Source organism: Diachasmimorpha longicaudata, chromosome 1 (assembly GCF_034640455.1).
Source record: "Diachasmimorpha longicaudata isolate KC_UGA_2023 chromosome 1, iyDiaLong2, whole genome shotgun sequence".
NCBI classification, from domain to species: domain Eukaryota; kingdom Metazoa; phylum Arthropoda; class Insecta; order Hymenoptera; family Braconidae; genus Diachasmimorpha; species Diachasmimorpha longicaudata.
Window position 1 is genome coordinate 6,401,938 of NC_087225.1, and position 26,374 is coordinate 6,428,311.

At 38.0% G+C, this 26,374-nt stretch overlaps 1 protein-coding gene across 4 annotated transcripts in view; it reads left to right on the top strand.

Annotated features, from left to right (window-relative positions):
• Positions 1 to 26,374, top strand: part of LOC135163999 (protein tweety) — a 151,727-nt gene that overhangs the window by 96,886 nt on the left and 28,467 nt on the right. The window lies entirely within an intron of this gene.

The window sequence follows — 26,374 nt, forward strand, 5'->3', positions numbered from 1 at the left end:
TTAATGACATGAGTCAGAAAATTTATGCTACTAGTTTTTCGTATGAAATTCTACGTTGCGAGTTGGGTGAAAGACCTCTTCCAGAGTTCCCTGAAGAAAGTTCGACATAGGAAAATTACTCATTTCACACTTCACCTACGCATTTAACATGACGAAGCGCGAATACGGAGATTGTGAAATTATCGTCACACAACTTGAGAATAGGCTCCCAATTCACAGAGAAATCCTGTCACCCACTTGCTGGGATAATTAGATCTAAATGCTGTTCAATCGGTTACAGGTCTATGTGATACAGGAATTTCAACACACAAATTCAACATATTCACTTTCATCACATACTCATCAGTTATTTTTCATGCAAAATTTCCATTTTATTCATATTTAATGTTTTTCTTTGCTATGGTTTTAATTGGTCATTAAATCGATTTTTACTGACGCCTGATCCGTTTGATTTCATTTAATTGGTCATTAAATCAATTTTTATTGAAAATCGTGTTGAATTTGTTTCTGTTAAAATTCATGTGTGTTAATTAAATATGTAATCACTGATATCAACCACTGGTAATGGTTTCAGTTACTGAATAAAATCATTCAAGTGCATAAAAGTAATTTAGATCTGAACTCGAGACAAATAACTTGATGCGCTAAATTGATGCTCTGTCAGAAGAACAATAATCTTTACCCCCTCTGAATAATTCACACGAAAAAGCCATCTGAATTCATCTCAATAAATTTCGTATTTTATTCTTACATGGATGTCACCGGTGCCACCTGGGTCTTCACATTTATACATAATACGTATATACTCAGAATCCCTGGTATAGGTGGTACCTGTTGCTTGGGGCCACTGGCACACGGCGTTAAATGCGATTAGTCCGCCGTGTCGATCGAGCCTTACTCGTTCATGTTACATAAGGACCCCCTTGCCTCCCACTTCTGTATATTAAATGTGACAAATTGCCCTGAAATACTACCTTGTTCATAACAGAAACAAGGAAAAATGTCAACACTGTTGACACTTTTACGCAAACACTCGAGACCCTTTAACCTTTCAAACGTAAAATTGTGGTTTTTTACTGCGAAGTTTTCAACAGATGGCATATACTTGTGTTGAAATATATTGAGAATGCTTGATATGTGTGGACAAAAATGAATCGTCTGTCTATAGCTGTTTTCAGTCCATCTCAGTATGTTATAGTTTTTATAGTTGTTCTCCAAACAGTACCGAAATGTTTAGAATGGTTTTAGTAAATGGCCTTTTGTCAAATGGGTCTAGAGTGTCAAATCTTTGGTCACAGAGTCAGTTGATCTGGAGACATCATACCAGAAAGATATACCTTCTGCGTTCGATAATAAAGAATTAAAGTTGATAGTTAGATCGTTTTTATATTATTGAGGCAATCCGTATGCATAATCCAATAAAATATATTCTCAGTTATTATTATTTTTTTAATGGGAATTATGTGAAAATCAATGAAATCACGAGAACGCGAAATTTTCATTATTTTTTCATGTTCCCACGCCATTACATTTTTAAAAATAATCTCTACCCATATATTCGAGACGTTTTCCATTGTAAATTTTTCCCCCACCAAGATAATCTTGCCAGATTCTCTACATAACATTCCCGCAATTCAACTCCCCACGTAAAATGTCAACCTCCCACCCCTTAGTTTTTCTCTCCCAACTCCCAGGTCAGTTTAACAATATTCAACTGACTAAAAGAGTGGAAAGAATTCATCTAGACCTCTCCTAGGTACATCCAGACCTCTCCACCCTGGAAAAGTGATTTACGAGGAGACGAGGGTCCGTAGAACAAGCTCACGAGTGAGAGAGGGTGGGTTGAAGAAAGCGAGAATTCACCAGAGTGTGGTGAGAAAATCGTGTCAAGTTTCAAGCCGGCGGTTATGAAATTTCAAAGTTTTGCAATGCACGATGAGATTGGCTGAAATATTTTTAACTCACCATTCCCTCCGAGGAATAATATTTTTTCACGTTCAGGAAGTCCAAGGCATCTTTTCTCCTGGCTTAAACCTTTTTCCCTTAAATCATTTTAATCGTGATTAAATCTTATCGTTTTGAATGCTCGTTTGTTATGGTTTTATTTGTTGTTAGGGTCGGAGGGGAGGGTTTTATGATAGTTTAGGAATTTTTTCCATTGAGCCGCAGGTGATGATTTCCGGAGGAGCACTAAAAGAATGCGCATTTGAAATTAAGACAATGACACACAATCTTTGCTTTAAATCTGAATCTTTTACTTTGAACGTTCAATATCACAATAAAAGCAAATATCAAAATTACGTACGTTTTATTTGCCAGTTAGATTAGAAGAGCAAATATCTAAAGATTTTGAAAGTGAGACAAATTAAATTTTATTGTGATGTTTTCAGTTACCTGAATAACATTTGTAAAAACCCAGTGAAACCAAGACATTAATTATTCTATGTGGTGACTGTCATTTTAACATATTACGAAAATATCGTGTTAATCAAGTAAATATGTAATATTTCAATTAGCATCAAGATGTTTAATGGAATACATTTTTGCTCCTTAATTATTTAATTCACATCTCTTGCAGATACAAGTAATTACAGTACGCGAAGGAAGAAACTCATAAATTGACACGTGGGAGAATAATGTTGAATAATTGAATTCAATAACTCGAGTGATTCATTTAGCTTTCCAATTATCTCCGGATTTTTCACGAGACATTTGTCATCCATTCAACTTTAAAACAATACTGGGAGAAGGCAAAAAGGAGTTTGGTAGGTGAAAAAGGAGAAACAAGAGATTACCAATCGATACAATGGAGTGGAGTCATTGCTTTTGCTCCTCGAAACGTACTCTCTCTCGTTTCAACGATTCCAATCTCATTCGCGGCGAAGGAGCAAACTCACCCCTCCATCCACCCGACGATCGTGAAACCTGAGCCAAAACCCAATCCACCGACTACCCCCTCAATTTATACGAAACTCGAGGCTACAGATTGGTCCCAGTGTATTGGCAAGTTCTTCGTGTCGTATTGTTCATTCTACCGTTGTCGAATAATTTCACCAAAACAACTTGGGAGAATTCAAGCATTCGTGAATCATCCAGCAGCATCTAATCTCGTTATGTATCACTGTATCATTATTTTTTCATCGTTGTACTCACTTGGAAATATCATTGGAAATTCAAGGACGATTTTTTTATGTCAGGAAAAGTTTGGATTTTTTTTTGCGTTGCTATGCACCTACACTGTTGATAATTTTTTAATAATTTAGAAGTAAGTGGTCCATTTGCTGGACTAATGAATATGCCCTCACGTAAAAATAAAAATATCCTAAAACTCAATCAACCCGAAACGAACAATGAAATAACTATAAAATCAGGAAAATAGTGTGAAAAATTTACCCTTAAATCTGTGAGTCTACCAAGGGATCACATGCTCAGGATATTTTTTACGAACTGTACAGATGGTAGAGTAACCCTTCCGTAAAAAATAAATTCTGGATAAAAGTGAGGGAATGAACGTGTAAACGTAACACCCGGAGCAGGCTCGAACTAGCTGGATTGTAAGGAGCTTAAGAGTCTCTCTCACTCGCAGTACTCGGGATTATTCACGATTCGATGCTCCCAATCCTTCGAGATGGCCGCTGCAACGACCACTTTATGTTCCTGTTCCTCCTCCACCTTCGTCTTTCACTCATATTCTTCTTCGCGATAAAAAAAGAAGATTATTTCCAACAAATAGAGTAATCATTGGAACACATCCTCGACAGGCGGTTTTCACGAGGTTGAAAGCGGAAAATAACTCCCGCAATTCCGGATTTTCAATTTTACTTGGACACAATTGTGGTATCAATTGAATTGCGAAATGGTCCATGAATGATTGCAAACTATTTTACTAAAATTATTGAGTAATTACTATATTTAATATATAACAGTTTAATAGCGTTCTTAAAATGCAGTTCAAATTTTATGAAGTTTATTAATTATTTGATGGAAGAAATTCAATGAACGCGGAGAACCCTTTGATGGAAGTTACCCTACCCTTCTATAAAAGCTGATGAGTCATGGCTACCTCATGTTTATTCAGAAACTTGATAAAAATTAATATATGATAATCCATAAATGTGACAGTTACTGCGCCGATGGAGCAAAAATTACTAAATTGAAAGTTCCAAATTTATGAGACGTTAAAATTCTACCCCATTAAATTTAATTCTCACCCTAGAACATCCACGAATGGTGATGACGTCTGTTTCTCAGTGAAAATTCTGTTGAAATCCTGCGGGAGGCGACTTAATTTATCCGCGTACGAATGAGAGTGAAAAATTTTCCGGATGATTTGGCAAGCCTTGTACCTTTTTCGTGACTCATGGACTACCAATTAATTCCCCTCGAAGGACCTCGTTAAACTTTAAATTAGCGTCGTGGGGTAGGTAACTCTCGAAGGCTAGTGATCCTCCGAGTCGCAGAAAAGCTCAAAAGAGGAAGAAAAAAAGAAGTTTCGAAAGAGAGAACGGAGGAAGTGAGAGCGAGAGACAGATAGAGTCGAGTATGCCTCTACCCCTCTGGACCATTACCAAAGTATCACTGTACCATTCTACTAGACCAGGAGAAAAAAACACACTCACGACTTTTTCTTTAACGAAGCAGTGGATCTTAAACTTATATTAAGTAGGTATTACTCAGATGATGGTGGAGGGAGAATACTTCTGTCCGTTCTCGAGAATTCTTTTTCACTTTTTGACCCCCATTTTCTATTAGCATTTCTCGACCCACTTCTATATATGCCACTAGTTTGCAAACTTCAGTTTATCATGTTACAATGTTCTTCATCTGGGGTGAGGAAATCTCATAATGCTGATACGATTATTGGAAATCTTATCAATTTTTTTCGATACAATTGTCCGATTTTGTGTTCAGTACTCTGATTGAATCGAGTGCTATAAATGTGTTTATTTGAATTATTTATTTCCCTTGCAGTTCGTGGCTATTTTCTTTGTGAACGAAAAATTTCGAGGAGTCGAAAGGCGTTACTCTGTACTATTGGGAATGTGTCTGAGTTGTACGTATCTCTGGCTGGAAAGTATTAATAGATGGAATAATATTTGGAAAGTGATCGGAAAGTGCTATTTGAGGGCAAGACATTTATTGTACCCTTCATTGGGGTGCGTGTCCCCAAAATTCAGCGGAGCATCCAACAATCTTTGGAGATAAATTTTGGTCTCTTCTTCGTGGGGAGCTGTGAGTCTGTTGATACAAACAAAAAAAAACACCCTCAAACAAGTTTTTTATCACTCTGAATGAAGAAGCAGCATATCAGCTAAAAAATTCGAAAAAATCGTTCGACACTCGTGGGCAAAGTCGTTCGTGGCTACAGCACGAGCCAAATGTGAATATACATACAGAGTTGAATCTACATACATGTGCTCGCAGAGTAAAAAATTCAGGATGCATTTCGCCTCTCAGTCGACCTCACAAAAAGTAAAAATAAGTTCACTCTCTGTTCGGTTAATTCAGGAGTTAAGTAATGAATGGAATGAAAATTGGCACCGCCATTCTATTAACACGAACATGGTGCTCAACATGGTTTGGAGTTCAAAATTAATAATATACTCTCCATCAGAAATTAATTCAGAGCCAAATGACCTATGATCATGTGCACTCCCAGCAAAAACCGACAGAAAAAATCTAAAATCAAAAGTTTTAATCAGGTCTTATTTTTCATGTAGAGTGTAATTTCCGCAGAAAATTACAGCGCAGGAGAGTAATTTGGATGTGTTACTTACCAAACAAATATTCACATTGTATTAGTTTCCCATTGGTAATCCTTCACGAATTTACCACCACTATTTCCACTCGAAATGCATTGAAGTTGTTAAATCACGAGAACGCAATTGTTCATGACCATGCGATCTATATCTATGCTACATAGAAATAAATTTTATATAAAAATTAGACCTTCAGGGGGTGAAACGAGGGGAGAAGATTAATTTAATAAAAAAAATTAGCCTCCTAACTCTAATTTTTTCAACAAAACTCCACCTAAAAAGTGGTTGAATGTCATTTTGTCCCCCCTTTCGCCCTCTAGATTAAAAATTATTATCCAAAATTAATTTCCTTGTAATGAAGAACAAAATTCTCTCTACATTGCATAAAGGTGCCTAAATATTTGAACCTGCAATAGAATAAAATTCCACTGAAGTATTCAAGAATCATCATGCTCAGTGGAAACTCGCAATCCCAGACGGCTTGACTACTGCTTTGTTATTTCCCCCCATTTTTCTCCATTTTTTTTTCCAGACTCCCCCATGCACAGCAGTCGGTTAATAGATGAGAGAACGGGGTGGGTCGTTAACGCAAAGTCCCTCGTTCGCGTCCAGTGTTGTGCATATGCGGTAGCTCGTTAATCGTTTAGCAACTAAACACCCATCCTCCCAGACCCAGTGGCATACGTAGAGACTTTGAATGAATTTAGGGCTGCTAGGGGGCCTGGCCTTTATGCAACCACGCCGTTACTACTTTGCTGTGTTTATTTCAAATGAAAAGTCATGATATCTGACGCTCATAATTCACCTTAAACCCTTTAATTAATCATTCAGTCTTTCTACACAGACTGCAAGAATAAAAAATGTACAGGCATTGAAAATTTCCCTGTCTATCTTCAATTTTACTGCGGAGCATTTTTGGAAAAAATGTCTGGCCCAACACTGCGCTTTACCACTCCTTTCAATATATATCTCCTCGCAAGAGCATTTGAAACCACTGTTCGCTGGGAGAGCACTGCATTTTTTGTCGAACTACCCACCCCCTGTATAAACAAAAAAAAAACAAATGTAATGGTTGGGTGACTTCGATGTTGTTCCGGTGAATATCCGAATCTAACTGCGACCACCTATACGACTAAAGTTTTCTATGGTTTCCCATTCAGTTCTAACTCAAATAGGACTACAATTAAGCGTAAGACAGCCCATGCCGACGCGGATAAAATCGAAAGAGAAAAGGGTGAGACAGAAGACAGACGAAGAGCGGTCCATAAAGTCGTAATGATAGTGGGACAGAAATATGAGTAAAAGGAATAATGAGGTCATCTCAGAGGATTCATTCACTTGTCATTTACGACAGTGACAGTGCGACCAGGTATTAATCCTGCTGGGATATGGAATCATACGACTTTTCCATTCACTTCTCATCTATTGGAAATTTCAATTTATTGAGTGGAACATATCACAGGAATGGAAATGTAGTATCTGGGAGAAAATTTTCGTCATCAGTATTTTGGTACCATTATGTTCTTAACTTCTTTGACATTTTATGTCATGACGGTTATTATTATTCAGACTGATTGACAATTTTTGGGGTTTATTTTTGACAATTACTGAACGAAATCAGTGAGGATTCATTGACATTTCATTCTAGTTACTGTCATTAAGGTTATGATAACAATAAGACTAATAACATTGAGTGAATGTTAAACAAGCTGATAAAGTGTCTGAATTTTGGTCAACATTTTTGTGAACAAAGAAATTCCGTCTTCACATGAACAGTTATCCTTGAAAACGCTGTGAAAAGCTCTTTAACTTGAAATTTTGGCTTCAGCACTCCTCGAATTGGCAATGAATAAATTTATATTGTCAGGAAGTGACGTCAAGGTGGTCTTCCTCCACCGATGCATCAACTTCATGCACCAGTTCATTATTTACCTCCGCGTCAATGAGCGTCTTCCGACAGAAAACCCAATAAATCCCTAACAATTCTAATTTCGTCGTGCACTCTCAGCCAAACAGGTTCTTAGTAAAACTTGATTTCATTGGGTAAAGAGTCCGTGCCTTCACAAGTAGATAAACAACAAGGTAACAAGGTACGTGCCTTCTCCTTTATTTCATCCCCTACACAACGTCCCATGCCTTTCGATCGTCCCTCGCAACGAAATTCCGCGAAATCCCGTCTTAACCCCATGCGACATCCGTCTTATCCCCAATCTTGAGAAAAAGATAAACTCAGGTGGGATGAGGGAAAAAAAAACAGTATTTACGTGAATGAAGGAATGAATAATATCATGTGAGGACTCCAGTGGAGCACCGAAGCTCGAGCTGAGAGCGGAAGGATATTTCCGCATTCGAGCGAAACAAGCGTTTCGTATAAACGACTTTTATCGTCGAATATGAAATCCGAATAGTTTCACATCCGCCTACAGCTATACGTCGTTCATAGCCTTTGGAGTCGTTCAAGTTGTTACGCATTTACGAATCCAATATCCAAGAGCTTCCCCTCATGCGGTTCACGAGCGCAACAGACGCGTTACCTCGTTATGTCATGAGCAGAGAAGAATAAACGTGCACAGGACGAAATAATTCAGAAAAAATTATTGAAAAAAATCAATGAATTGGATAATTACATTTTGTATTACAATGTTGAAAAGAAGTGATGGTATCTGCCAAAGACAGATCTTTTTGAAATATTAAGTAATACATCTTTCGGTGCAGTAAACGTACGCGTGTGTTATTCCCCTTTTACGCACGTCGTAATGTAGTAGTATATTACACAACAAGTGCGGTACAGATTTGCCGACGAATCTTCACCGCACTTGTTGCGTAATATATCATTAAGTCATGGAGTGACAGACATTCTGTACTGTACTGGAATTTTCATGGGCAAATGAATATTCACTGCCGATAATTCTCGAATTTCCTTAGATGTCGTCACATGGAGAGAAAAATTCTTGAAAATTAACGTGTCTATTCTGTAATTCGCCAGGTAAAACAGTATTCAGTAAAAATTACGGAACTATGACGCACTTTTTACTGAACGTTGCATATTTTGTTCCGAATGTTCCGGAGTTTTCCTAAAAGTTTACTGAAAAAATGCGTATTGAGAGTGTTTGATATGTGTGGACAGAAATGAATCGTCTGTCTATAGCTGTTTTCAGTCCATCTCAGTATGTTATAGTTTTTATAGTTTTTCTCCGAACAGTACCGAAATGTTTAAAATGGTTTTAATAAATAGAACCAGAGAAGAAACAGAAAGGAATGAATGAACAAGGGCCTTGTGTCAAATGGGTCTAGAGTGTGAAATCTCTGGTCACTAAGAGTCAGTTGATCTGGAGACATCATACCAGAAAGATATACCTTCTGCATGCGATAATAAAGAATTACAGTTGATAGTTGAATCGTTTTTTTATATTATTGTGACAATCGCTATCCACAATCCAATAGCGCGCAACTGTTCCGTAATTTTTCCTGAATACTGAAGCGGGAAAAAACCCTTGACGAGTCTAGTGCGGGGGAATCCCGCAATACCCAAGTTGTCCGGGACTAAAAGGAAGCACATGGGGCGACTAGGCTGGGCAGAGGGCCTTCTTGTGTTTCACAGGCCCAAGAGGGTTGTGACCTGCGACCGGAGGATTCATTCAGTCTTGAAGCATCGAAGCATCCGGAGTTATACATTTACTAGCCAGAGTGTCATTTAGCCCTGCACTACTTGCGTACCTTAACCTTTATTGTAAAAGTATTTTAAAATAGTATCGTATAGCGCAATAATAAATAGTGAGTATTTGCTATAAATAAAAAAAGGGCGGACCAGAGAAAATATATGACTACAATACTGTTTTAACTGGTAAATTAGGGAATATGTAACGTAATTTTTCAAAAAAATTTCTCTCCATGCACCAGCTGCAATTTTCATGGCGTGTGATTACTCCACAAAAAAATATCCATTCAATTGCATTTCGCCCAACGATACTATTTCGGACAGTAACATTAGCCGTGGAATGGTGCGCCACGTTGGATTACGGAAATTCACCGCTTAATGAGATTTTTCACGTCTGGCCAATTATCGAATCTGTATTTACGAACGGTAGTTGAATGGATAGATGAAAATAAACAAAATGGAGAAGGAATTGAGGGGTAAAAAAATAGGGAAGAACATTTGGACAAGTTAATTCGGGTGTTCCGATTCGTGAGGGGCAGTGCATTTGGGTCGGTCTGGAAATGGCCGAACGAGCAGTGGCCTTTAGCCGCAGAGCTTCCGGGTTTTGAACACCCAGGTCGCACCCCTCCTCTCAACTGATATTTTAACAGTCTCCTGGAGCCGACGAGCCGAGGGGAACTGGGGAAACGAGTGCTACATTGCCAGGCACCAACTGTCACACACGTTTCCTGCTTAACTTTTATCCCAACATGAGCGAAAAAAGTTGGCAAAATAGATTTGAATGAACTGAATGGCTGTGTTCCGAATGCTCTGTTGGTATCGCATTATTGGAGAGTTCGTCAATGGGAATTATGAATAATTTCCTCAACGTCGGTTGTACAGTTAAGTTAGTTGACTTTTCGGTAAAGATTTTATTTGGCGAGGTTTTAACCTAATTTTCAACTTCAAGGAATGAGAGATAAGAGTCCAAAAATAAACAAAAAGTTGGACAGGTATCTTTATCTTTAATTCGTTCAAAACTGGACGGCTTCAGGTGCAGAGGATTTTCACTTGATGAATAATGTTCACGATATAATTGAAAAATTTTTATTTCTGATTTATAATGGATTTATTTTACTTTACAATAATGAAGCATGAAGCCTCTAATGTGAATTAACAAATTTGGCATTTCTATTTATAAACTCTAGCACCACACACGAACCCCAAAGCCCAGATTTCAAATGTTCTTTTTTTTTTAATAATTTTATTATCTATGAGCACTAAAATTTCTACCTCAGGAGGAATTTATCCCTCATGATACATTTATTCATGTTCTGCAGTGTGAAAAATTTATTTCTTCACGACCAAAAATGTCCCCAGTGTCCATCAGCGCTTGACCGTATCGGTCGTCATGAAGTAAATTATTCGCAAGCCGCTGTCTCAAGTTTTTATGAGATTAAAAATTTAGGGTGAAGTTGATGTCGTTTCCTGTCGCCAAAACAGTCGGCCCCAAAAATATCCTATCTGCCCACTTAAATATATATTGTGCAATCTGGTTAAGCAGTTCCTGAAGCCTTTTCACCGCCTCTCGTCTGAATAATAAGAAATTAACGTCTGTGTTCCACAATCATTTGAGATATTCAGCTCATTTCCGCGAGAGATGTCAATCACGTCGGCTCCTGCTGGATAGGAAAAGAGAATAATCACCAGAAAATAATTGATAGGCCATTATAGAATAATCAGCTTATTTCAATCGAATAAAATTTATATGCGGGGACGTTACGTAATGAGCGAGAATTTTCCGATAAAAATTATTCGAGTTTCTCGCCGCTGAGATCATCGATAGGTGCACAAGTTTCCTCATCTCCTCACATCGTCGCACATGGATATCCGTCTCGCTCTCGCACTCTCATACGCAATTCTCAAGATTTATGGAGATTGATTTTATTGAAATTTATTCGTCATTTAATTCCAGCCATTCAACGAAAAATTACCAACAGAAATTGTTTTATTGAATCGAAATGGGCGAACGATTTTTCAAGTATGAAGAAGTAGATTTAATTCGATGGTTAAAGCCGCGTATAAAGGTCTGTAGCCCTCTCGATAGTGTGAGGTAGCGAACTCTGGAGGACGCGTCGTTGGGGGCGAGCGGGTCTGGGAGGCCAGGAGGTAGAGGAAGACGGGGTTGTAGAAATTTACGAGCCCTCAATTACTCTCACGCTCAGGGGTTCTCAGATCGTAAGTGTCACGATACGTTATCGCCATCGAGACTCGCCCACTTTTTTCCTCCCCCCCACTCCTCTTCATCTTTTTATTCGCGAAGAAAAACCAACTCAGCCAACCCCACTCGGGATTATCGACGAGGTGGAGCTATACTTTTTCTTTTTATCGTTTTTAGAATTTTACCTTTTTATTCTACTCCTCGAAGCGATATTGCCCGGGATTTTTATTCCAATTTTAAAGCCATTATCATTCTATGTGCTCTCACTAGTATAGGAAGGGGGAAAGGGGGAGATGGATATAAGTATGGTATATAGAGATTTATCTTGGATGCTTAAATCGAGTCAAGTACATCAGATTTTCTTCTCTCCGGGGAATGGGCTGGTGGATGGAGGGAAATATGGAAGGTAGACTAATTTTAAGAACGAGCCCGAGGCTAATATTCCACTCATGTAATGTGGAATATCTATTGTGAGAGCCTCTCAATGAAAAAATATTGTTATTTAGCGGTTATTTAGCTCGATTCAGTGGCGCCAATAACAGTGCAGGCCAACCCTTGGTGAACAGCTTTTCAGAGAAATATTAGTTTAGTCTGAAAGTATCAATTTAACGATACTGCCTTATTACAGAAACGTTTATTGCAGGGGCACTGGAGGTCCCATTGAAATTCATTGATATTACCCGTGGAATAGTAGAAAAATTGAATCGGGTTTGATTTGCACACGTGTGGGGGCAATTTTCTAATGAAGGGCGGTGTAGATGGGGAGAATGTCTGGAGTGGGGGTGGAAAATGTTCGAGGATATTGGCCTGTGTACAAAGCAGGATATTCAATTTCACAATTCGCCGGGTTTTCATTGAAAAATATTAATTCTGATATTTCGAATAAAATATTTTGAAAAATTCACGAGTTTTTTGGCGATCCTGACGGCCAGACTTCATTAAATTTTTGTGACAAATGAATAATTCGTAATTATTGGAAGTGGATTTAATGAAGATTTGGGATTAATCAGAAGTCTGGAAGATCTGATATTGGGTGGGATATGGGGGTCGAAGGGAGTTTGTCGCAAAGACACAAATGTTCAACAGATATATATTTATTGATGTCACTATACATTATTAAACACTTCTAAATACTACATCTTATTACATTTAAGGTATTATTATAAACACACAACTTGACTCTAAATTAAATGATACGTTATTCTCACAAAAGACTTAGGGTGGCACTCTCTCCACACCTCGTCTATACTCTAAATCTCTGATCTAAACTCCATCACTTCAGTCTAAACTCTGTCACGTGCTCCAAGTGTCTCTGGACCTTGCTGGCTGGAAACGATTTTCTCCTGTCACATCTGTGGGCCTCTCATAAACCCACAAAATATGTTTGTTAGGTACTCCTATGGTACAAGCTCGCATCGCTGTACCATCTATGTCTATTTGCAGGGTTTCTCCATAAATAGCACCTACCTCTACGTCTCCAATAAAATCTTATAGCCGCACTTGAGAGAACTTCATCCCACGATTCTTAATCCTACTCTAAAATCCAATCATTAAGCTCTAAGAATATATTTCCCCAAAACTACTAGCTATATAAAATTCCCGATACCACAATTGGGATTCACTTCAGTCATGAAATAGATTTCGAGTTTTTCAATAACTTATTTATAATTGGAACTGAAATCCGATTCGAAGTCTCAAGTGTGAGGCTTTATGTTGAGTGAAGACTTTATTAATAAAAGAGCATTCATATGGGTGACTGAAAAATCGAATTTAGCAAAGTCGACTTTCTATGAGATGAAATGGAAGCTCTGGACTTCGAGTGTTGGTGAAAACCCTTTATTTATTTAATCGCCATTGTCAACTGCGAATGTTTTATCATGCCATTACGGAGAGAAATACTGGATAAAATGGACTCAATAAAAATTACTGGACTAAGAGATTTGATTTCATTGAGATAACTATGTTTCAAACAATCATTAAAAAATCAAAATTATAAAATGAATTGCATGTTAATTGGTACTGTGAATAGAGTTTATTCACGGTCATATGGATAGGTAAAAATTCAGCGAGTTCTTTCATCCTCTGGTGAATAAGTATGCACGTTATGAATTGGAAATCCCATGGGAGTTTTACATCATATACAAGTCATACACTAACATAAAAAATTGGAACCTCAAATTTTGATGATTAAAAGCTCCTATTTCCAACTGAAAATGGAGAAACGAAAATAAAATTAGATTGATGAGGGCGGAAGGGTTTATTGACGATTCGATTGAATCAGTAATCGCATAATTCATCGGTTGAAAGGAATAGCCGCCAATCACATGGTAAAATCTATATCGACAATGAAAGATTTCTCTGGAATCCTAAATTACTCCGGAACTACTCCATCGATCGAATTAAAATTTAGCACACACTTGACTACCCTTTTGAAAATAGCTACATGCAGATAGAAATTTTTTAAAAATACCATCCCTTCACGTTTCATGACTCTTCCAAGCCTCTTCACCGAAAACTAACAAATTGACAAGAATTATAATTACAAAGGTTCGACAGCAAAAAAAGGAAACCAAAATGTAAACTGGGAAAGCTCAGGTTATTTCTATTTCAATTGGAATAACTAAAGAAATGCCCGATTCTATTGTATGGAATCTAACGAGCATTTTGAAAAAAGTTGAAATCGAATAAATTGAGGTATGCGGAGCATTTCAATCCGAAGAATACGAACAGAGTAAAATGGGTCGACTATGAAATTTTTCTATATTACCCCTGGGCTATCTACTTCGGTCAAACCTTTTTCTTCTTTTTCTTTCTTCGGATGGAATTTCTCTCAGTTTTTTAAGTACCTTATGCTATCGAAACTTGTTCGATAGTTATTATTTTCGTCGAACGATTCCACTTTCACTTTTCACTCCGCTTTCCCCTGAATACCTTTTTCTTTCTATCTGTGCAATGTTTCCAGTGAACCAAAAGATTATTCAAAAAATTCAGTTAGATAATGATTCCATAACGATTATCAACCTGTGAAATTATTCTCACTGATTTCGCCAAAAGAAATTTCTGATTTGGAAAATTTTCAAGCTAATAAAGTATTTTCTGTCATGATCATATAGACTATTAGACTTTTGTCGTTCAGCATAGAAATAGTGTTGGGAACTCAATCAGATTATCTGAAAGTCCCAGTTTTGGAGAAATGCGTTCCAAAATACGTTTTCATCTCTCCAAATCTGAATTCTCAGCCCAAATAAATTTTCTCCTCAGTCGAAGAGAAATTTAAAATACCACAAAATTCAAAATGAAAACTTCTGATGATTTGACAAACTAAACAAATTATTTTTTCACTTCATCTGGTAGAAGCGATCGATTGCCAGGTTGTGGTGATCAATTGTTGACCATGCATTTCAGATTTTGCTGAAAAGTCTAAACAATCGATTGACTGAAAATTCAACGAAGCGAGTTGACTCGTTTGGGTGTTTCTCCCTGTGAGCCAACTAGGGTGTTGGTGGTTCACCACATTACCGGGAACGTAGGAATACCAGGCGAGACGAAGTTGAATCCTCCTACTGTCTGTGAGAACCCGTAATATCCCTCTTTCCACGCTACCTCTCTGTACATCCCATCCCCCCTTTAGTTTCAACCAGACAAACTTCATGCTTCTATACAAGGAGTGAGTTTGACTCCTCGACGCGCCATATTTCATGGACAGAAGAGAGAAAGAGAGAGAGACAACCAACCACCGCAGTCCCTACTACCCAAGAAACGGACATTCAGAGAACTTTTTTCCATTTTTGGCGAAAACTTTTCAGCTTAATTATAAAAAAAAAATGGCTGAGAGCTGAAAAAGAGTGGGAACAAATGGAAGTCATTTAAATTCTCAACTGGTAGTTTGGTGCCAAAAATTCCTGAGTAAAAGTGAAATGAAGTTTTAACTCACTACTTTCCAGAGTGGGCACGTACCTCAGGCTTTACCTGGTGAAGATGTGTTATTCTCCCTTCCCTTCACTGCGTGCAAACGAAATTTGTGAGGTGAACGCTCACGTGTCCCTGGAGTGAGACATAAGCAAAAGGGGTCTATCTCCTTTTATCACACCCCTGGAAATCTCAACTTGAACTGAGTCCGAGTAGAACACTCTCTTGGGATATGTTTTACCTTTATTTGATTTTTCCCTCATACTCGTTTCCACCTCCTCTCTCTCCCCTAGTTTTTCAGTTTCTTTTAATCCGCGTTTCAATCATGGTATCTTCCAATGGAATTTTCCTTGTACACAGCTGGATTATTTCACACAGGAAAAAACATTTCTCAGATTTAATCTTTGCTGTGTGGTATGTCGGAATTATTTTTTGCTTCGTGGCGTTTTAGAATTTCATTAATGTAAATGCCGACGAGTGAATTTTTTATTCCTCACGGGGATTTCAAATCTGTTTACATTAAAATTGTAATATTTCTTACAAAGGCATTTTTTTTGTGAAATTGAAAATACTATTCCTCAGAGGAAAGTTTTATCTAAGATGAAGGGAAAAGCAATCTGTTTGATCCCACAGTGAGAAACAAATTTCTCATTTTCTTATTTTTATAATCATCTCTATCGCCAACAACAGCACAGTTGGTTACATCTAATCCGGATATGGGTTGTATTGGCAAATGTGCACAATTGTTTCAAACTTAATTGCTATAAAAAACCTAAAAAAGTGATTCTTTCCCGCGCCCTGCCAATAACACTTTGGACTCGATGTGGGGAATAAATATTGCCTTCGGGTCAGCCTTCCATACCCTCAAGACAGTATAAACCAGGGGATAATTGGATTTTTTTATGAATGGGGACAGTTAAGAGCGTAGTTATTGTTGTTATTAACTTAGCCACTGGTTTCCGAGTGAATTAATTTTTAATTCCTATTCCACATTTTAATGGGTTTTTTTGGATTTCACGGTCCCTTATGTCATTAAAAATATCAATTTTCAAAGGACAATTATTTTCTCACGATCTTTGGGAGACAATTTAAAAAAAAATGGTACTTTGCAGATCTTTTTGAGTCACTGAGAAGTAATAATAGTAAATAAAAATATAATTGCAATCCAGAAAATGAATTACCAATGAAATAATGTATAATTCAGTGAGCAATCAACAATACGTTATGGGAATTATCTCCAGGTTTAACAGGATCTAATCGTCAGGTATTCGAGGCATTTCAATTTGGATAAAATTCCCAATGGTATTGCATTGACCGGCTGACCCCAATAATCCCAAGTATAGCCGGCGGCTTGATGGTTTCAGTTGCATATACGAATCACCCACGGATCCTCAGGATAGTCCTCCTCATTTCCCCCCGTCGTTCAGCCACATATGCGGTGAATCTACACACATACGGATATAACAGGGTATACTCAGCGGTGGTATGGCAGGATAGGAAGGGGCTCCTGTCACCTCTCGACATTCGAGACCTGGCCAGAGCTCGGGTCCAGGGGTGCCTCAGGCAGGGACGCGTAACACGCGATCCGTTTCGACGAGCGAGCCCTGCTCCCTTGGCTTCCTTGTTCACGTGCTTCGAGCTGACGTTGTAATTTCACACTGCGTGAGCCCTACAAGCTCCATTATGTCGCGATACCGTCAACCCCACCTCACATCACCGGTTATGCCCGTTTCACTGGATAACACGGGTTTTCTCTGCACTCCCGACAACTTTCAGCCTCCTCGACTCCCCTTCGACCGCAGGAGTAGAATGACTTTTTTTTCGCGAACTTGAGAAATTTACAAGGGATTTTTTTTAACACAGTGGAAAATTGAATGTACACGGTGGGAAATTTTCTATGAAAATTCTAGCACGAGTACTAGTATAAGAATCTCAATCCCTCGGTTGTGGGAAATCTGATGCTGTTGACGGAAAAGTTCTCGAGATTTTCGAGATATTTTCACCGATGTTTTGAGTAAACTTTCATTATTAACTCAATAACATTTCCAGTCAGTGAAAATTTTCCCTGATCACCAATTTGCAGGTTTTTTACCGAGCGAATTATTCTCAGAAATTTCGATTCGTGTAGCTCGTGTTCCTCGAATTACCTGTATTGAGGGAGGCACGTTTCATTTTTTTTCCTAATTATCGACAATATCCTTGATTCAATAAAAATTCTTTCTTTCTCTGCACCGAGGCATTTTTTTTTTCACCTCAAAATTTCCACCAATGCCCTGAAGGTTCATTCATTAATTTGATTGAATGGGGCAGTCCGAGCAGAAAGACAGCCTTGTATTTCATTAGTGAGCCGTCAATTGATAAATTTGAAATGGTGAAGTGAATTTCCGGTTGATGAAATTCGTCGGGACTGACAACGAGATCATTATATCGAATAAAAATTTTCACTCGCCCCGTTCTCTACGATCCTTGAATATTTTTTTCTCATTTGGAACCGCATCACTCCGGGGATTTTCGTGATGGAAAGATAATATTTTTTCTAATTGAATGATGAGATCCGTCCACGTATCTGTGTAATTTTACTCTCGAATTTCACAATGACGATGAGCATTATCAATATTCATTTTCTCAACTGCTCATAGCGATGCTATTATGGGAGAATGGAAAGACCTCGTGAATTTTAATCAACATTTCACCTCCGTTTCAGGCGAATTCTTCATAATTTATATATCGAAAGGTGTGGAAAACACATGAGAAGAATGAAATTATTTTATATTTAGAGCCTGAACTGGAGTTTGGACGAGCTTATCATTTTATTCATCATACCCTACGAGTTTTCTTGATTTATTTGAAAATTCAATTGTCTTCAGTTTCTTTCAATCGTAATACGAGAAACTAAAGCGCATAGTGTTCAAGGGGAATTTCATTCAAGAACAAATAATAGCTGGAGATAAAAGAAGAGAGATTTGATTCAAAGAAATCATTCATCTGAGTGTGTCTGTTAGAAACGAACAGTTAGAAAAGAAATGAAATTCCGAATTTTATAGCAAGAGACAAAAAAGAATTCCTCAACGCGTATTAACAATCATTCTAATTGATCTCAAAATTATATTTTAAATTTAATTATTTATAATATTAGAAATAATTAATAATAGAATATCTAAGAACGAAGTTATGAGATAAGACTTTACAAATGTATGAAAATTAGAACACACCTGTTCTGTTTATCTTCAAAAATCACTCCACACGGTTTATGACGTGTTTGAAAGAGTCTCCAGAAAAGGACTAATTTATGATGTGCTCCAATGATGTGTTTATGATGTGCTGTTGTGCTCCAAACTTGAGAGCGTTGCAATCCTTACCACATGTGGTATTCAAAGAAAACTCTGTCCTCTGTCTCATAAACGTTCTCTTGTTTTTTCCCTTAGTAAAGGTTTTTCAAATAGTAAGAATTCAGTCTCTGGACACTGGTCCTCTAGGTCAGTCGTGCCTTCCTCGTGCCAATAATAAAGTGATAAAGTTTAAGTAATTGATTGTGTTGCTACATTTATTTATCCACTTTTACATATCTCAATAACAAATATCCTCTCCAAATGTGATTTATGGTTATGCAACTGAAAATAATTGTCCGATTGAACTCGCTTTCATCGCCGATCAATCCGTCATAATTGGTTGATTAATAGCAATGGAGATTGGAAAACGAGCGTCTTCGGAGCCGATAAAATGCGAAAAAAAAATCTGTTCCGAAGAATGGTTGCTAAGGAGCACGTAGTAATTTTTTTTTATCTCCACGTCTCTGCTGAAGACTGATTCCTCCCTTCTCCGCTGGACCGTATAATATCCAGCGCAGGGTAATTTAATTGGAATCGAGTGCCAGCAGCGATTTTCTTAAGCGAACGCCGAATGATACTCGGATCTCCCTCGACAGAAGTGGTGAAAAAAAAAATAGTGAGTAGTGGTAGAGGGAGTCAGAGCGCGGAAAATTTTAACGGGCATGAAAAAGAAATTTGCACGAACAGAGCGTGACTGATCAATGGAGCTCTTCCTGGAGCGTACGATGCCGCTGGCTTGTCACTTACAGCCGCACGTATCCATCCATTTTTCTCTCTCTCTATTTAATACTCTTTTTCCCTTCATATGTTCTATTGACGATTGACACGTGATAGACGTATTGGGTGCAACCAGTATATTTCTCAAAAATCTGACAGTGATAAAATTCTCTGTGCTTTCATCGACGAAACTATGAATATGAAAGATAAATTAATGTTTCATATATTGAATTATGCGATTGACGAAAAAATATTGTTTCTTGATTGATACAAAGACAAACAACTGGCAGGCAGAAAATGATCTTAGCAATGAATTTAGAGTACCTTTGACGGATTTCCGAGCACTTTTTAAAAGGGAAGAACGAATAGAGATAAATAGTAAAATCGTTGAAATAGGGAAGAAGAAAGGTGTAGATTATTTCGAACTTTTTTGCCAGGAGTCTGCAAGCCCATGGTATGGAAAGTCCAAGCTCTCCAGAAAATGTATTATCACTGTCAATCGTGTCAGAGCTAATCATTACCATCTAGCAGCCTCTTTGGCTCGGGTTGGGGTCTCCCATGATCCCAGTTGTTCGTGTGACGCAGAAAGACAAACTTTTGACCACATCTTATGGCATTGCCCCAGGTACGAGCAACAAAGAAGCAAACTGGTAGATAGACTAATTAAAAAAGAATTCCCTAGGCCATATACGACGAAAAAATTCCTATGTGCGACAGATTTTGGGTACATAGAGGGAATATGTAAGTATCTAACTGACTGCAAAATACAAATCTAAATTAGAAATTAAAGAAAAAAACAACTGGCAGAGCTTGTACGATATACAAAATATTTTTTTGTGCATATAAATGATCTCATCTTCTTGATGAATTACTCAGTGGTCGAGTTTGCCGTTCTCGTGTGAGTCGTAAGAACATAAAAGTCGTCAAACTCCGGAGTAGACCTAGCAGAATACCCCAGCTACTCGACAAAATTGAACTTATTTTTACGATTGGATAATCAACAACATTCACCGGAATTTTTTTGTCGATTAATCAACTACAAAGTGCACCGACCCAGAAATTCTCCCTGCACGAACACCTCATATTATTTTTACCCCGTATCTTCATGAAATTCAGCATGAAATTCCCGTGAGATATCACTCCAACCAACGCCCTTCAATCTCATCAAGTTCTTCTGAAAAACCCTGCCAGTGATAAAATATTTTCTAGTGACCGAGTAAAATTCCATCCCTCACCTAAAAATCCGGAAAATGTTGAACTGCGTGGCAAAGGGTGCATTTTCGAGTGTTCTCGTTAACTAAAAAAATGCATCAAAAAAAAAAAATAAAAAACACACCAGCTGCGATAAATGCGATAACCGATCGCTTGGTCACGCAGGAATTCCGGGTCAATTGATAATTCCCTCTCTTTTTTTTTCTCCCATTCTTTTCATTGTTCGCACAGTGGTGCTGAGGTGAACCCCGTCGTCAGTGCCTCAAAATTTGCCTCTCCACAAATCGCTATCGATTATCTATAACAAAATTGGAGTTGAATAATCGAAATACCCGCAAACGTGATAATTGCACCCAACAGATGATATTCGAAGTGCTTTATTATATTCATTTCACAATTGCACAATCGATTTATCTCTTCAGCCGCATGGTTAGCTCCTCGCCACTCGGTACATCCGTTAAATTCAAATCGTTTAATTAAATGGAGATACCGTTCGTGAAGATATTTCGCATTTGATTTAAACCCGAATTCCATCGATGAAAACGATGGACAAACCAGCGTTATTCATCTGGTGCTGCGATAGCGAGGGATTGACTCCACTGTTTTGTTCACTGTTTGTTTTACGTTTTTTTTTTTGTTTTTTATTTTTGTAATCTACGTGAATAGCTATACAAGCACGTCGCGCGTTACAATCGACGAAAAAACTTCATTCTTGTAAATGCTCGCTTCACTGACAATCATTTTGAATAGGTATCACACAGAACGTCCTTTTTTTTCATTGGCACCGGAGTTTTTCACCTGGGCCGATGATACGTTTGTGACGCGAGAGGTAATTGGTGGAGATAGTGAATGAATTCCATACTGTTGAAATGGATTTCTAGTAAAGAATATGCTCCTAGTAGAGTGGTCGAATTTTCTTTGAATGTGATGGAGTTCAAGAGAGTTAACGAGAGGGTTTTTTGTATAATATTTCCCTAACCCACTGACGAAAATAGCGAGAGCAAAATCATGTTCCATCCGCAGGGGTTAAAATAAAAGACCCTCAACCCTGTGCTTCTCCTGATAATTCTGCACGTGAGCACTGATCGAAATCGATTTTGTCCTAAAAATAGGCACTTGCTAATTTTTTAAAATATACGAAAGGTATTACTATCGCAAAATCGGTTCCATAATCCAATTTTAGTTCAGGTAAAATCGACATTTCCATCCCACAACAGCACTTCATCGTTTTGCGATTATTCAATCGATGAACGATTTCGATCGATGATCGAATTTCTATTTCTGGAAATTTTTCCTCTCAGTGTACGCCCTGACCATCCAGCTACCAAATTTAGCTGCGCAAAAAATGTTATCCACAAAATTGGCTCTCTGAAAAGGAAAAAAAAATCCTGATTTGAATAACTTGGCAAGCAAAATCAACCGAAAAACTCCATCGGAATGCAAATCCTGACCTTCCCACCCCCTCCTCCTCCTCCAGATAGAGAGAAAATTTAATTTCCTGAATTGCCCGGGGAAATTTGATCAAGTCATCACCTAGAAATGGTATTCTCGAAAACTAAACGAGCAAAACTTGTGTAAATAAAGCTCTAACTTTTAAAATACCATCTGCATGGGATGTGGGAGGGGCAGTGCGGTGAGACCAGTGTTAATCGTCTGAAACCATTTCCCAGAAGTTTCCCCGATGTCATCCAGTCTGACCCTTCGGCACACACACGCCACGTATACACATTTACCCCGGAAGTGCTTGTATTTATCTCGGAACAGCATCTCGGGAGCATTTCACTCGAACAAGTTTGGTGGCAGCCGAAAGCTCTGCAAGCACTTGGGCCTTGCATCAAAAATTCTACGAGGGTGGCAGGGGGTGGAGGCCGGCGGAAGAACGGAAGCAAAAGACTTAAAACCCCAGTAGGCAAACTTGACAGCCGTCTTCTGGTACAGCCCATCATCCAATTCATAACATTTACCATAATATTTTCATGATTAATTTCAATCCTTCCCAGAAAACGGAAGCATCTAGAGGTAGAAATAAATTCACATCGACAAAAAATAGCACGTCACGAGTTATTATTGTTCAAGACTAATAACTCTCAGTTTGCTATTCATATCCAAGGGCAGAAGAATAAAAACAGCGTTAGAAGAAAACGAGGTTATCAGATCTGCAATGAAAGGGTTTATCAAACAAAAATTTTGAATAAATGATTAGATACGAAAAATCCAGAGAAATATTTTTAACAATGTCATGGAGGACTGTCCTGTCAAGCAATTATTCCCTATATGAGTCATCGTCAGAGCTTTTTGTCTAATTTCAATATTTCATTGAGACTTTTATTGGATTATGGATAGAGATTGTCTCAATAATATAAAAACAATGTAACTATCAACTTTAATTATTTATCATCGCACACAGAAGGTATATCTTTCTGGTATGATGTCTCCAGATCAACTGACTCCTAGTGACCAAAGATTTCACACTCTAGACCCATTCGACAAAAGGCCCTTGTTCATTCATTTCTTTCTGTTTCTTCTCTGGTTCTATTTATTAAAACCATTATAAACATTTCGATACTGTTTGGAGAAAAACTATAAAAACTATAACATCCTGAGATGGACTGAAAACAGCTATAGACAGACGATTCATTTTTGTCTACACATATCAAGCACTGTCAATAACTTGAAACACCATAAGCAAAAGAATATGATGTTTTAGATGTCGTCAGCATATTATAAATTGATCGACTGATTTTACAAGTGATTTGTAATTTCATAATTGATGTGCATGATATAATCGCCTTTATCTGGAATGCCCGTATCGTAAACATTTCACTCCAACAAATTTTGTGGCAGACAATCGCTCTGGAATCACTTGGGCTTTTACGTCAAAAATCGCGAGAGGCGAGAGGGGGTAGCAAATGACTGGAAACGTCAATCGGCAAACTTGACAGGCGTCTTGTGTTATGCACTCCATTATTCAAACGTATATAACATTTCCGTTGGGATTTCCTTAGTTAATTTCAATATTTCATTGAGGTACGAGAAACTCAAGCGTACAGAGTTAGAGGAAAATTCATATCCAGTAGCCATCATTGCTCAGAGTTATTCAAGGTTTTATCGATTCATTACGAGCTGTTTGTAATTCCATAAATTATGTAATGTACCGTGCCCCTTGAAGAGTTGTTTGTGTAGAATCCATCAATTTATGGATCAGCCTTGGATTTATGGATTGCGAAATAGAAAAGGTCCTTTCGATTTGCATTCAGTTTGTAAGGTCGCTCGCAATATTTCACGAAAGTTGAAGGAGCAGAGGACTCCAAATGCCAAGCAATAATTTTGTTTACAATTCTTCCTTGGATTCCCTACTTATAACATCCCTCGTCCATTTTGCCCCTCATCTGCTTCTAATATTTCATCGGTACATCAGTAACGCGGTGCACCCGAACTTCAGGATGAATTCTGTTCCAAGTGAAATGATGGGGTAACTCGAATGTTTCTCCGTTTTTTCGCACCGTTACAGGTCGCTCGTTATTCCGTCAATAATATAATATATCGTAGCATTGCCCGAGTGTGGGCTCATCTATTCATGAGGTCGGAGACATAGTGAGGAGAGTCATCACACATGAATTTCACCCTGGTATACTCGGATTTATGCATTACGAGACGAATCAATATTTCCCTGAATTCGCATAAACCCCTCTCGCATATACAGATATTCCACTGGCTATCAATAGCAGTATGACGATGATAAAGCCAAGTACCAGCTTCACCTCGATTATGTCGTTTCCATCGTCGTTTTATCCCATAAACAGCGAGCATTCTGTCTTCTTCTCCCTTTGCACAATTCAATAAAGAGATTTCCACTGCCGATTTTCATCTCTAGTCCCCACTCTTTTTATCATCATCTTCGTTTTTTTCCTCTCATTTTATGGGACATGAATGACGTCTTTATTAGTCGGAAGAAGAAGGGAAAAAAACGAAATGGGAGTAGAAAAAGAAATGATGTATTCGAATAAGTACATTTGACAGGGCTGACGTGTATGACACACCTAGGTAAAAAACTTATGGCTTCATGCTGAAGGTTGGCACTTGGATGCGCGTAAAAGAGGATGAGTACTGGCATTAAATCATACCTGCCTGGCCGGATGCCTGTTATTCCCGTCTACCTCCGGGTTATATGCGCGCAATGCCCATTAATTTTCATTAGGCATCCAACGAAAATTCATCCGGAAGAGAGTGATCTTGTCGGCAGACGCGCAAATTGAGGAATTCTCCGTCAACAGAATTATTTTTTAAAGATTAAAAAAAAATAAAAAGTAACAAATTGCTTTAATGCCTGCAATGAAGAAGTTATTTTTAGAGAAATATTGCTTCACCACTTTCATACCTTGAAAGCCCGACACGGAATATATTTTATTTAATCCCTCTCTCTCTCTTTAATATTTTGAATTAGGATGATACATTTTTGTAATTGCATCGCATAAAAATTCTGGTTTATTTGGTTGCGGGATGCCGTTAGGAAGAAATTTAATTTAGTAATTTAACTAATAAGAGTTTTCAGAATAACGACGTGAAATCCTCTTGTGCGAAGGAAAATCATAAAAATAGAAATTTCACGAAAAATGTCAATAGGATTGAAGAATTGTCAAGTAAGAAGGTTAAAAAAAAATTGGAATTATTCACTTGCGAAGAATTTGCAAAATCGTCGAATTTGTCATTCAATTCGTCTCGTTCTCTCATAATAAAACAGTTATAACGTCACAGAATCTAATAATTTTCAGTGAAAAAAAATTCTTCTGATAACTTGTGATAATGTTTGCCACAATTTCCTCGGAATAATCATGACCGAGGATTAATTCGATCTTGAGGTCAAAGATTGGACGTGGACGTTGGCAAGTGTCCTGGTAATTCTCCATTCGAAGCTAACCAATTCTCCCTCAAAGCCAACCAAGGCTATCGGTCACATTGCATGGAATGCTTAGAACGATGAGCAGCCCCAGGCATTCTCCTTCACTCGCCCACTTCAACCCTTCAAACCCGCTGTTGGCCAATGCGACTCGAGAAATAGCAGACACACAGACGTATAACCACCGGCACCCTTTCCAATTTACCAGCTACCTGTTCTTCCCAGCATTCTTCGCTCTCATTTTCCCCCAGTTGTTATTTATTTTTCTTCTTCTTTTTCAAATCCTCCTTGTTAATTTCAGCAACACAATTTCTCTCCGCTGAGCTTGGCCCTCCCAGTGGAGGGCCAGTACTCCTGTAATAAGAGTATATATAATTACCGCTGCATTAACATCAGCTCTCTGTTTTTTGCTATTCCACTCTGCAATGCTTCGGGAGGGATCAACTTGTCAATTATTTCAATGGCATGAAAATGCACTCGGGTAAATTAATTATTTACAAGAATTGTTCAACGTGTGCTCTTAAATCTTTCAAAAATAATTTCAAATCCATTGCAAAATCAGTTTGGAGTGGCATGGATTAACTTTTTATGAACAGAAAAATTCCACGTTTTTTTTATGACTTATGAATAATAAAACTCGAAGTTGAAGCCACATTTTCTGCGATAATTCTTCGATATAAATGATACCCCCTG